The sequence below is a fragment of the Peromyscus maniculatus genome, chromosome 15 (assembly GCF_049852395.1).
Source record: "Peromyscus maniculatus bairdii isolate BWxNUB_F1_BW_parent chromosome 15, HU_Pman_BW_mat_3.1, whole genome shotgun sequence".
Lineage (NCBI taxonomy): Eukaryota > Metazoa > Chordata > Mammalia > Rodentia > Cricetidae > Peromyscus > Peromyscus maniculatus.
The window spans coordinates 57,885,848-57,900,631 of NC_134866.1; the positions used below are offsets into that span (position 1 = coordinate 57,885,848).

General features: G+C 40.8%; 1 protein-coding gene across 12 annotated transcripts in view; it reads left to right on the forward strand.

Moving 5' to 3' along the window:
* Arb2a (ARB2 cotranscriptional regulator A) overlaps nt 1-14,784 on the forward strand; it is a 448,678-nt gene that overhangs the window by 247,372 nt on the left and 186,522 nt on the right. The gene's annotated exons all lie outside the window — the stretch shown is intronic.

Consider the following 14,784-nt stretch of genomic DNA (forward strand, 5'->3'; position numbering starts at 1 on the left):
CAGTGGCAGTACAGGCCATAGACATCAGCATGGCCCTCTGCTGCTGCACAGGCCATCTGTGACATCACTGTGGCCCCCGGTAGCAGCATGGCTTCAGGGTACAGCACAGACCATTGAATCCCCATGTGGCCTAAAAATACCTGCTTCTTAAAAAGCCTGATTCTAAAATGCGCTTCCCATTCTCTTTCAATCTCAGAAGCACCTGCAATCTTCTCCCAAAGCTTTCTATTTTCCTTTTATTGAAAATAGATTTTTTAAATATATTGATTCTCTTCCCCCAACTTCTCCAAGAACCTTCCTACCTCCCCTCCCACCTGAATTCACCCCCTTTTTGTCTCTTTGTAGAAAACAGACATCTAAAGAATATTAATAAAATAAAGCAACGATTATAATAAATGAAATGAACAGGAAAAAGAGACAAAAAACACATATAGCCACAGTGACACACGATTATATACACAGGAATCCCTTAAAAACACAGAACTGGGACCTACAAGGTTAAAAGAAGAAGAAAGAGGAGGAAGAGAAGGAGAAGAAGAAGAAGAAGAAAAAAAAAATTAAAAGTAGAACTACATATATAAATAAAAGGTTCTGACACAGCATTGAGACAACCTCCTGGAATGCCATTGAGTTCATGTGTTAGCCATCTGCTGCTGGGCATGGGGCCTGCCCTTAAATGTACTTTGTTTACTCAGTGAGACTCCCTTAGAGAAAACTAATTATTACTTTGCAAGTGGTTATACACTGGAGATAGCTTCTGGCTTAGAGATGGGGGATGCGTCTACTTCTCCCCTTGGTGTTGAGACCACATCTCACCAGGACCCATGCAGGCCCTGAGTGTGCTGTCACAGTCTGTGAGTTCATATGTAAGTCATCACTCTTGTATCTAGAAGGCCTTGGGTCCTTGGTTTCCTCCATTTCCTCTGCCTCTCACAAATTTTGCTTCTTGCTTAGCAAAGCTCCCTGAGGCCAGAAGGGAGAAATTTGATGAAAACATTCCATTTAGGACCATGTGTTCCGAGGTCTCTCACGCTCTACATAATGTCTGGCTGTGGACTCTGTGTTTATTCCCTTGTGCTGTAGGAGGCAGCTTCTCTGATGAGAGTTGAGCAAGACACTGATCTACAAGTACAGCAGAATGTCATTAGGAGTGATTTCTGTGTTCCTTAACAGAACAGTAGTATTTTGTTTTTCCCTAGATCGCTGTGCTTTCTAGTCTCAGGCCACCCAAATAGTGTCGGCGATGGGGGTGCATTTCATCTCATGGGGTGGGCCTTAAGTCCCATCAGATATTGGTTGGTTGCTCCCACAAGCTTTCTGCCTCTATTGCATTAGTTCATCTCGCAGGCAGGCCATCATTATAGATCTAAGGATTTGTAGCTGGGTTGGAGTGTACCCATCTCCTTTGAGAGTACAGAATGCTTTCCAGTATGATGAACACGTCTATTGAGGTGAAGTCTATAAGTGGGCACCAACTTATTTTCTCCATGTTCAATGGGTTGTCTAGATGTTGCCTTCAGTAATTGAGTTTTGCTGTCAGTTTGGGGAGAGTAACCAATAGGCACAGTAACAGCATAGGTTGTTTGGGAAATTCAATGGGGCCCCCTTGTCCAATAACTAGATTACATGTAACTCATTCCAGGCACTGGAAGCTTCATTTGGTGATGGGGGATGTCCAGTTGGGGTTCGATCTCCCCTATTTGCCGATGACCATGTCAAAAGAGCAGCAGGTGGTGATTAACTACAGGAGATTGGCCAACTAGAGTGCAAGGCACTGATGGGTGAATCTCAGCTAAGCAAGGCCCAGAGGTCTTTGGCTCCAGAGTGTCTCTTGCTACTGCTGTGCCTTTACAAGTTTGCTGCTGCCATTTTTCTCTGGTATCTGGCATGGTGTGAATGGTTGTGGGGAGATTATCTTTAATTTGGCATGATTATCTCATGGAAATATCCTGTTCTACTGGGTGTTTTTAACCTGTGGATTATTATGATTTCCTCTCAAGTTGTACTATTTAATTGAAGCAATGACTTTATAAAATAATATTTTTAGTTTAAATGGAATTTTGAAGCTTAAGGGTTTTTGACAAATATAGTAAGGTGTTATGATAGAGGTTAGTTTAGTGGGGAAATTAATATAGGTAAAGGCAAGATATGGTGTTGCCCTCACCCCTGATAAAGCAGGGGGTAAAAAGGATAAAAAAAAAATAGGACCAAGGAAGTGTCTGTCACTCAGCTAGAACTTCTGAGTTCTCTTGAACCATGTAGACTGTGGCTTAGGTTAATGATTAAGAAAAACAATTGAGTCCAAGAAGCTAAAGTTGTTTTAATCGTAATGTGGGAGATGTGTTCAGGAATTTCAGTGTGCATCATAGCTAAAACAAAGCTTTAAACAATGACTTAAGGTTAGTTTAAGATGTTTTTGTTAATGACTTTGAGGTAGAAAATCTTGGGGAACAATTTAAAGTTTATAAAGACACACTTTTAATAGTTGAGTGAGGGACTTGTGGAGATCAGGGAACAGGAATATTGGTAGCCTGGCTATAGCTGGCTGATGTGCCTTTCTTGCTAGGATGGGTTAGTGATCAAGGGCGATGATAGTTCCTTGTACCCATTTCTGCCCTCAGCTTCCTGATATAAAAAACTGTTGATGAATGGGTATGTACCCTCAGGATTTAAAGTAGAGCTGACTGATTGTTTTTCGTATATAAAAGTTTAAATTTGTGATTCTTTTAAGATTTCTTATAAGATTACCTTTTGAGATAAATAATAAAGTGATTGATCTTTTCTTTGAATTGCAAAATGCAGCCTGCCAGCAAAAGAACTGACAGAGAAATATACCTTGCTTGCTTACACACTGTTAATCTATAACAAGTTGCTTGGGTATGAATGGGTACCCAATGGGTATGTGGGTTCTTGGGACAACTTGGTATTTTTTTCACCTGTAATATGTAAAATGTTTAATCGTATAAGGGATATGAAAAACATGCTGTTTTTTACTTGTATTCATTGTAGCCATGCACTTGAAAAATAGAATGTACCCACATTGTAATTTTTATATTGCTTGAGAGATTTTGCTGGGATATATAAGCTGTAAGAGAAAAAATAAGAATAGACAGAAGGTAAACATCAGTGCAAAAGAACAGCACAGAGAAAGACGTAAAACAAGCATAAGAAAGAAGAATAAAATGAAGAACTAAGTTTTGGCCCTCAGAAAAATTCTTTTGTGTGGGTCTGTCCAGTAGTTTGCCTGCTCTGCATCTCCTCTTCAGTTTCTCTGACCTGCTGAAGGCTTGCCATTCATCAGCACCCTGGGTGAGACCCTGAGTTCTTGGACGTGTATGTGTGTGTGTATGTGTCTGTGTGTGCAAGCGCGCGCACGCATGTGTGTGTGTGTGTGTGTGTGTGTGTGTATGTTTGCATGTGTGTGTGCGTGTGTGTGCGCGCGCATGTGTGTATGTTTGTATGTGTGTGTGTGTGCGCGCGCGCGTGTGTGTGTGTGTGTGTGTGTGTGTGTGTGTGTGTGTGTGTGTGTGTGTGTCCCTTTTTCGCTGGCCCTAGAGAATTAAGTTTCACTCCCTCAGATAGAAAAGTCAATTGAGTAGTTCACTGACTCAGTGGAAGTGGATCCCCCTCTATCCCTGAGCTCCTGAAGGCTGGTCCTCACAACAATACCTGTTATTAGGTGATTTCCTTTAGATTGCCTTCATGTATTTTAGGATGCTTCTACTGTGTTTGTTTTCCATAGGATCCCTAACATGGCCATTAGTTTTAGCTGTCTCTCCTCATATTCCTTCTCTTGCCCCAGTCTTCTCTCCTTCCTGTTTGATCCTCCCATTCCTGCCCTCCAACCCCCTCATTCATCCACAACTGTCTGTTCTATTCCCCTTCCTAGGGAGATCCATTCTCCCCCTAGTCCCTTACCCTGTACCTAACCTCTGTGTTTCTGTGGACCATAGTGTATCGAGGACTTAACAGCTGACATCCACATACAAATGAATGCATACCATATTTGTCTTTTGGGGTCTGTGCTGCTTCTTTTAGGATGATTCTTTTTTTCTGGCTCTCTCCATTTACATGCAAATGATTTAAGTTTAATGGTCCCCCCCCCCCCTGATGCTTGAGTACTAATATTCCATTGTGTAAATGGTACCGCATTTTCTTTAATCATTTATCCACTGACAAGCATCTCAGCTGTTTCCAATCTCTGGCTATTATGAACTGAGCAGCAATGAACATGGTTCAGTAAATGTCTCTGTAGTAGGATGTAGAGTCCTTTGGGTATGTGCCCAAGAGTGGTACAGCTGGATCTTGGAGTAGATCTATTCCGTTTCCTTTGGAATTACCACACTGATTTTTTATAGTGACTGTACAAATTTGCACACCCACCAGCAATAGATGAGAGTTCCCTTTACTCCACATCCTGGCCAGCAGGAGCTGTCATTTGTTCTATTCATCTTCACCATTCTGACTGTGCCAAGGTAGACTATCAAAAGTAATTTTGATTTGCATTTCCCTGGTGACTAAGGATGTATGAAATTTCTCTAAGTGCTTCTCAGCCATTTGACTTTCCTCTATAGAGAATTCTCTGTTTAGATATGTTCCCCATTTTAATTAGGTTATTTGTTTTCTTGATACCCAGTTTTTTTAGTTCTTTATATATTTTTGTTCTTAGCCCTCTATCAGATACGTAGTTGGTAAAAATCTTTTTCCATTCGGTAGGCTGGCACTCCGTCTGATTGTTGGCGTCCTTTGCCGTGCAGAAGCTTTCATGAGGTCCCATTCATTTGTTGTTGTCCTTAGTTCCTGTGCTGTCCGTGTCATGTTCAGAAAGTCTTTTCCTGTGCTAATGATGTCAAGAATATTCCTCACTGTCTCGTCTTAGGGATTCAGAGTATCTGCCTTATGTTGAAGTCTTTGATCCACTTAGAGTTGAGTTTTGTTCAGGATGATAAGTGTAGATGCATTTGCATTCTTGTACATTTTTGAGGATTCTTAAACAGAGTTGGTTCCACATTTTCAATGGCAACTATAACATTAGACTTTGTCAGACCCAGTAAATTATTACTTATCTATCTGAGGTATCTCTTCTAAACTGACATTTTTTCCTGCCTTGTTCTGCTAGGCATTGTGAATTTGTCTTTGTTTAAAGACATCTTTTACTGTAGTCTTCTTGGGACTTAGGGGTAATCTAATCAGACTTGGATGTTTAATGTGACATTCAAAAGTAGAGCTGAGACCATAAATATTGAAAGCAGGATTTGACAAATGTTTTCTTTCATAAGAAAAAGATGATAATTAATTGACAATTGCAGAATATACTGTCTCAACTACTCAGCTCCACTGCTGTAGAGCAAGAGCAACCATAGATAATACATAATCAAGAATGTGTGACTATGTTTTAACAAAACTTAAAAAAAATACGATCAGTTATCATTATCAGCAATATGGGTTTCATATTGCTGAGTGACTTGGTAAATGTACGCCATTGTTGTAAACATCACTGCAGTCATGGCAACAAAGTACAAACATTTCGATTACCCAAAATGTTTTCACTTATGACTCCTTACAACCACTTCTTCCTCTCATGTTCTGCTCCTTTGGACACCAATTCTCATTCTAATGCTATGGTTTCAGTTTTACTAGTTTTTCCAATCAATTAGATAACAATGTATTGAATCTTTTGTTTCAGTTTCTTTCATTTAGCCTTGTGTGTTACCATAGATAAATACACAGCAGAAAATAGTATGTTTTAAGTTAACCTCGGTTTCTCTCTAAAGTTGCAAAGTTAAAGAAGAGCAGATACATTGAATTTTCAGAAAATAAATCTTCTTTCTTTTTCCAAGGTAGTTTTTGAAGTGAACCTGACCCGTAGATTATAGTATATGCCTAAATCAAGTTCTTGTGCATTTGTGTTTGAGACCCTTCACTCTTTGGATTATTGTTATGCAGGGTGTCAATGCTAGATATGTCTACATAAAGTAGGAGATACTGCATGTGTTTCAATATTAATGACTATGTATATATTAGGATTAAAATTAAGAAATTAAACTACTTAGCTTTGAATTCTAGGTCTGCTATACATTATGATTCATGTTGTATAAGTTGCTTAATCAGTCTTTGTCTTCTTATGTGACTGTAAGGATAGTAATAGTTCCTAACTCATAGGGTGTGCTAATATTTATATTGTGAGTCATGCCTGACATGTTATATACTATAGAAAGAAGTACTTTCTGCAATTGTTATTATGCCTGCATTGTAGGTTACACTAAGGAGAATGTCTACATTTTATTAAAATGAGTGGACGCATCAGGTGCACAGTTTTGGACTTAAGAATCTGCTAGCTTTTTCTGCTTCCCATTCCAGAGCACAGCCTGTTTTATGCTCTAGTGTCTGATCATCTAGCATTCACAGCACATCTGTAAAGTGTTGAGTCATATTTATTTATTCTTTTCTGTTCTTTTACAACTAACTTGGTAATTTTGGTTCAAATTTTATATTTAGACGGTTAAAAAGACAAGTTTGTGTCAGCTTGAGAATTTTTTTAACTCTTTGCCATATATGATCTAAAAGGATGGGTATCGGTATTGAAATTCAGACCATGAGGACCAGGAAGATGGATCAGCAGGTGAAAGTGCTTGTTGCACAGCATCAGAACCACGAAGAGTGAAATGCACTTAGCTTCCTGGTGAGGGGTGGGGCTCTGTCCACTTCCCCATCTGAGTGCTGCCCTTTGTCTGATGGGAACCTGTGCAGGGGTTGTGAGTGCTGTCAGCAATAGACACCGCCAGGAAACTGAACATTAGTTCTCTCCAGGGGCTGTCACAGATGGATCGACCACACTCCAGGCAGACCCAGGGCCCAGGAATATTGGCTAAGACAAAATGGATCCCATGTTGTGCTGTGAGGTTTCTTTCTCTCTCTCTCTCTCTCTCTCTCTCTCTCTCTCTCTCTCTCTCTCTCTCTCTCTCTCTCTCTCTCTCTCTCTTCTCTCTCCCTCCCTCCCTTTCTCCCCCCCTCTGTCTCTCTCTCCCCTTCTCTCTTTCTCTCTCTCTCTCTCCCCCCCACTCTGTGTATTAGTGCACACGAATATACATTTTTGTTTTGTCTTTGCATTTTTTGTATTAATTTTTTAAGTTATTTTTTATTCTTTTGAGAGAGAGAAACATGAAGTTGAGTGGATAGAGAGGTGTAGATGATCTGGAGGAGTTGATAGAGGTAAAAATATTGTCAAAATGTATTTTTTAAAACAGTAATCCAAATGTGGCGCTACACCCTTTAAATCCTAGCTCTTCGAGTGTGTAATGGGCAGCAAAGATAGGAGAACCACTTGAGAGCTCTTGGGCTAGCCGTGGCTACTCTGTAGGAGAAACAAGAGAGATCCTACTTCGACAAGATGGAAGGAGAGAATGGGCTCCTTCAGCTCACCCTCTCATCTTCCCTCTTTTGCCCCCACAATAAGTAAACAATGTTTTACTTGACACTATAACCAAACAGACTAGTTTGCACTTTAGCAAGTGTGTGAACTTAAGCAAATTGTCATAAATAGGGTTATCAGAAGTATCTATGTCAGAAATTCATTGTAAATAATGACTAGGAGAAAAAAAGCGACAAAGTCCAGTGGGTAGCACTATAGATAAGACATGGTGATCCTTGAGCTAGGGTACTGAGAGAGGAGACCAAAAGAAGTTTATGGATCTGGAAATATATTGAGGATAAGTTAACCCAAGTAAATGTGGAAGGTATAGTTAGAGGAGATGTCTTGGTTGACTTCCAGATTTGGATATGAACAAGTGGATAAGTCAAGTTACCACTTGACAAGATGGAAAAAGTGAAGAAAAAAAGACAATGAGGAGTTGGAAATCTAATTCAGAATTTATTCTGTGCATGTGACATTTGAACTATATGCTCATTTCTAATATGTTTGATAAAGTTTTTAATACTGAACTTTTGTCAATTATATTTATTACAAATATCTTCTTGCATAACCAGTTATAATTTATGAAAGTAGTCATGTTGACTGGTAGTATACTCTTAGGGTTAATTACTATTAACAGTATCTTGTCATCTAAAAAGTGAAGGGAAAGAGTTTCAAGATATTTTGATTTTATAGGTGTGTTGGCTCTATGTCAACTGTGACACAAGCTTAGGGTCATCTGAGAGGAGAGGCCTCAATGAATCTCAGGCTGTAGCAAGCTTGTAGAGCATTTTCTTCATTAGTGGTTATCGGGAGATGGCCCAGCCCATTATGAGTAGAGTCACCCCTGGGCTGGTGGAAGGCCTGGGTTCTATAAGCAAGCTTGGTAAGCCATGGGGAGCAAGCCAGGAAGAAGCACCTCTCCAAGGCCTCGGCCTCCAGGTTCCGGCCCTCTGTGAGTTCCTGTCCTGACTTCCTTCATGATGAACAGTGACGTGGAAGTGTAAGCCAAATAAACCCTTTCCTCCCCAAGTTGCTTTGGTCATGGTGTTTTATCACAGCAGTAGTGAGACCCTAACTAGGATAATAAGTTGTTTCTTATTTTTATTCAGCTCAAAATTTAACTTTATAAAATTTCATTTTAGAACCAAATGTTTAATAATGGTATCCTCATGTGATTCCACTTACTATTTAGAGACCAAATATGGTTTTGATTTTTTAATGTTATCATTATATGCATACTTTACCGGTAATTTTGTGTAATAATATATATGCCTAGTCCTTTAAATTGCTGAGCCAAATATGTTCAATCTGTAAAAGTTTGCATGTTTAAAATAGGGAGAAATGAGTATAAATTTCAGTCAGATTTATTTAATGGAATAAGTAAAATAAAATAATAGCTTGTGTAGTTTATAAAATATATTTTATATTCAGATATTTTCATTAAATGTTTTCATGAGTATAAAATTTTTAATTTTTTATAAATATTCTTATTTTATAATTAATTTTATTTTACATATCAGCCACAGATTCCCCTGTCTTCCCTCCTCCCATCCCACCACCCATTCCCACCTTCTCCAAGGCCAGGCCTCCCCCTGGGGAGTCAGCCCAGCTTGATCCATTCAATTGAGGCAGGTCCAGTTCCCTCCTCCCTGTACCAAGGCTGAGCAAAGTGTCTCAGCATAGGCCTTAGGTTCCAAAAAGCCAGCTCATGCACCAAGGACAGGTTCTGGTCCCACTGCCTGGGGGCCTCCCAAACAGTTCAAGTTCACTAACTGTCTCACTTATTCAGAGGGCCTGGTCCAGTTCCAAGGGGGCTCCTTAGCTATTGGTTCACAGTTCATGTGTTTCTGCTAGTTTGGCTATTTTCCCTGTGCTTTTTCCAATCATGGCCTCGATATCTCTTTGTCATACAATCCTTCCTCTCTCTCTCTCTCTCTCTCTCTCTCTCTCTCTCTCTCTCTCTCTCTCTCTCTCTCTCTCTCTCTCTCTCTCTCTCTCGCCGATTGGACTCCTGGAGCTCCACCTGGGGTTTGGCCTTAGATCTCTGCAAGAGAGGTCCCCAGAAATCCCCAAAGATACCTCCATATAGACTAGTGGCAATGGTCGAGAGAGTGCCTGAGCTGACCTACTCTGGTGATGGGATGGCCGAACACCCTAACTGTCATGATAGAACTCTTATCTAATGACTGCTGGTAAAATTTTTAATTTATGTGTATTAAACAACAGAATTATAGTTAAAGAATGAAAAATGTTTAAGTTTCATTTCTCCTAAAGATATATTCTGTGGAGTTGGGAATTTTCTTTCATTGTGTAACTGTGGCTTTGCTGGATACAAAATTATGATTACATTTTGTGTCTTTTTTTTTCTTTTTTTTCATATTTTTTTTATTTATTTTACAATACTATTCAGTTCTACATAATAGCCACAGATTCCCTTGTTCTCGCTTTTCCTGCCCCCCTCCCCTTCCCCCCAGCCCACCTCCCATTCCCACCTCCTCCAGATCAAGGTCTCCCCCGAGGACTGGGATCGACCTGATAGACTCAGTCCAGGCAGGTCCAGTCCCCTCCTCCCAGATTGAGCCAAGTATCCCTGCATAAGTCCCAGGTTTCAAACAGCTAACTCATGCAATGAGCCCAGGACCTGGTACCACTGCATAGATGCCTCCCAAACAGATCAAGCCAATCGACTGTCTCACCTATTCAGAGGGCCTGATCCAGTTGGGGGCCCCTCAGTCTTTGGTTCATAGTTCATGTGTTTCCATTCGTTTGGCTATTTGTCCCTGTGCTTTATCCAACCTTGGTTTCAACGATTCTCGCTCATATAAACCCTCCTCTTTCTCGCTAATTAGACTCCCAGCGCTCCACCAGGGGCCTAGCCGTGGATGTCTGCATCCAGATTCCTCAGTCCTTGGATGGGGTTTGTGGCACAACTATTAGGGTGTTTGGCCATTCCATCACCAGAGTAGGTCAGTCTGGACTGTCTCTCAACCATTGCCAGCAGTCTTTTGTGGGGGTATCTTTGTGGATTTCTGTGGGCCTCTTTAGCTCTTCGTTTCTTCCTTTTCTCATGTGGTCTTCATTTACCATGGTCTCCCATTCCTTGTTCTCCCTCCCTGTTCTTGATCCAGCTGGGATCTCCCGCTCTTTTTCCCTCGACCCTTGCCCTTCATTGCTCCCACTCATGCCCAGGCTGTTCATGTAGATCTCATCCTACATTTTGTGTCTTAATCCATCTGATTTATCATTGGCTTCCTATTTGGATTTTATTGGTACATCCTTTCCTAATAGAACATCTTAGTTTTTTAGGAGAAACTTCAACTTTAAATAAATTTGGTCTACAAACAGATGTATATTTCATATAGTGTTCATTCTCCAGTTGGACCTCCAGTATAGAAAGAAATAAAGGCTGGCCCTAGGGGCAGCTGGCAGGGGATGTAGTGGATGCAGATTAATGTCCATCTATGGGTGCCATCTGTGGGTGGCATAGCTGAATTAGTGACATTGGCATGTGCTAATTTAAAGTTATAAATTTTTATATTAGATTGTTGTCATGGAAATGTTAATACTCTTCCAGTGTGTAATGCCTTTATGTATTGACTTTTAAAATGGGAATTTTAAGAGATCTTTCTATTTATTACATTTTTATCTTGCTTTTTAAATGAATTGTAAGTATAAAGTATATATTATAGGGTCACTCATTTCATAACTTTGTAGCAACAGGTTAGCTGAAGAAAAAGCTGTCAGATTTGGCAGTGGTTCAGAAAATATGTGAACCTGTCACTGTAAGCAGTCTCAAAGGGCAAAAGGCATTACAGGAGCTAATTAACCTTAGAAAATAATTACACAGCCGGGCGTTGGTGGCGCACGCCTTTAATCCCAGCACTTGGGAGGCAGAGTCAGGCGGATCTCTGTGAGTTCGAGGCCAGCCTGGGCTACCAAGTGAGCTCCAGGAAAGGCGCAAAGCTACACAGAGAAACCCTGTCTCGAAAAACAAACAAAAAAAAAAAAAAAAAGAAAATAATTACACAAATATGCAAATGTTGTTTGGATAGTTCTGTGTGTTATCAGCTCAGGTGGGGTAGAACCTGGCCTGGTTGATAAGGCTTGGTTGTTGCAGCGTGTCTTCTTGGCATTTAGCAGCTGATGGCCAGAGCACAACAGGGGGGCCGGCCTGCATCCTGGGCACTGGGCATCATCACCCACTCCATGGAATCTGTGCTCTCTGCTGCCTGCCCGCTCCAGCTGATGGGCTTCCCGCTTTTCATGCCTCCAGTTCGTTTCCATGTTCTAGCCACCATCTTCCACCCTGTCTCCTGCTTACACATTACTCAGTACAAAATGGAACTTCATAGAGAATCCTGTAGAATACATTCTGTTTGTTTGTATTTCTGTATTATAAAGTTTGTCCTCATTGAAATCTGTTTTGTTTCAAAATGTACTATCAGTGACATTCTCTCTAAATTATAGTTTCTAAACTTAACATGATTATTGGCACAATATGGGCTATAGGTTAGAATAATGCTGTTTTACCTAGATGCAGCATCATCTCATTTATAAAAATGAAGCTTTAGTTTATCATGTCAGTAATGTAATATTTCAGAAGTATATATTTAGAACTATGGTCTTTGTATTAATTTCCATACATAGCAGTTGTAGACACCTACAACCATTTCACAGGATTTTGTAAATGCTCCAATGATGGTGGTATAAATAAGTAAACAAATGAAAGCCTGAGCTTCCGAAAACTTTCTGAGATAGTTATATAGAGAAGTCAAGTCTTTTAGGACAAAGGTTTATCTCTTTTCTTGCCTTTTAAAAAATTAGTTCTTTGAATATTAAATAAAAGTCTGTTAATTGCTCAAGATTCTTAAAATAAATGATGTTTAAAGTTCTCCAAGGCTTGGGGACATTGTAGAGAGAGAGTCTAAAGAATAGAAGAGCCAGAGGAGGGAAATGGTGCTCCCTTCAGTCAGCAACATCTTCAGTTCACAACATCTTCAGTCTAGGACATCTTCCCTGCAGGACGTCATCTTCCATGCAGGACATGGCGTTGAAACTGGATCTCACACTAGCTGCAATTGAGGGCACTAGGCCTACATTAAACTGGGTGTGTCAACAGGCAGAAGTGGATTAGGTTGAGGCTCATGGACCCTATCCCTCCCTGCTGAATTGTTAGCTGCTGTTGGATGCTGAGGGAGACAATTATTATCTTCACTTGTGTACTAACCATGAGCCCCTCGGTTCCAATGGATACTTCCATTCATGGCCACACATACGGACCTACTTAAAATCAATGGATCACAAAATAAAACAAAGGCATGAACATGGGAAAGGAACCTGTAGAAAATGGATGGTGCCGGGGTGAGAGGGAGGTAAGAAGAGGTGAGAGTGGACAGAATGCAGTGTGTATGAGTGTGTGTGTGTGTGTGTGTGTGTGTGTGTGTGCGCGTGCGCGCTCATGTGCACATGCACGCATACTTGCAGCATGTATGTGTGTCCCTATGTGTGAGCATATGTGTGCACGTATGTGTGTGTGAAACTGTCAAAGAAAAAATTCAATCAACAAGACAAAAATAATGCTTTGATTGTTAAAGCTATTTAATTATATACTACTAGTACTTCAAAGGGGAATTCATGTATCACTTTGAACAATCTTTCTCTATTTAAGGTAACCTCTTCTGTTAGTTATCTCTGTCCTGGTTGCCACTTCTCCCTTGCTTAGTGACACATGAGTAGTCACACTGCTCCACTCCTGCAGCTCTCCTAACTGTCCTGTTCTGTTTCTTGGATTCCTCAGTGATCTTCCATCACTCCTTCCTCCACAGCCAGTTTGAAGCAGTCCTTCTCATTGCTGCTCATAAACATCTAGTGAGTTCAGTATAGATACTGCTAGGCTGCTCCCATCTACCTGCTAAGGACCAATAGCCAGAGTGGTATCTCTGACTCTGTTGCTTTGTTATCAGCCACTTGAAGAAATGAAGCTAAGGAGGGGGAGGTTGGTTCTGACAGGATTGGAGGCAGGATTGGCAGGATTGAAGTGATTCGTTCCATGAGGAATTTAAGGGAAGGAGATGTATAAGAGGATGTTCAGATTTCAGCTGAATGTGGGGCGCAGGAGGGTTCTGGAAGGTTTGGGTTGGTTGAAGTGTCCATGGGATATCCATAAGGAAGTGATCAGTGGTCAACACTTGGTGGCTGGGGGAGGAAATGTGACGTGGTGACAGACACTAGGGAACAACAGCTGAGTTCTAAGACTTGTAAGGTGGAGCTGTGCTGTTCAGTCCTGCCTTGGACCCGAGCACTGCGGTGGAGGCAAGCAGAGAGCCCTGAGTCTGAGAGCAGTGCAGGCTAGCGTGAGCTCCAGGCCAGTCTGAGCTGCAGTGTAGACCCTTTTGATAAAACCAAACATACATGTTTTTAAAAGTTATTTGTTTTAATTTTCTGAGATTATAATATAATTACATCATATTCTTCCTTCTGTTCCCTCCATCTAAACCCTCTCATATGCCCCTTTGCTCTCTTTCAAATTGATGACCTCTTCTTTCACTAATAGTTGTTATATACATAAATGTGTATGTGTGTGTGTGTGTAATTTCTGAATTCAACCTGCTTAGTCTCTATGATGTTACTTGTATGTATGTTTTCATGACTGACATTTGCTGTTGTAGCCAACTGGTGAGTGTTGTTGTTTTTGCTCTTTTTGGGGGCCCCACCACCCATCTCCCAAATAATTCACACACAGAGGCTTATTCTTACTTATGAATGCCCATCCTTAGCTTGGCTTAGTTTTTTGCCAGCTTTTCTTAACTCTAAATTATCCTGTCTATCTTTTGCCTCTGGTCTTTTCCCATTCTCTTACTTCTGTAAATCTTATTCTTACTCCATGGCTTGTTGTGTAGCTGGGTGACTGGCCCCTGGTGTCTTCCTCCTTCTTTGGCTGCTAGATCCTAGATCCTGTTTTCTTTTTCTATATATACTCTGCCTGCAAGCCACACCTATCCTTTCTCCTGCCTTCTTCTTGGCTATTCAGCTCTTTATTAGACCATCAGGTGTTTTAGACAGGCACAGAAACACAGCTTTACAGAGTTAAAGAAATGCAACATAAACAAAAGTAACACACCTTAAAATAATATTCTACTACATTTTCCCTCTGGGCTTTTCCCATTCTCTTACTTCTGTAAATCTTACGCTTACTCCATGGCTTGCTGTGTAACTTGGTGGCTGGCCCCTGGCATCTTCCTCCTTCTCTGGATACTTCCTTCTCCTCTCCCAGATTTCTCCTTCTCTATATTCTCTCTGCCTGCCAGCCCTGCCTATCCTTTCTTCTGTCTGGCTATTGGCCATTGTGTTCTCTATTAGACCAACAGATG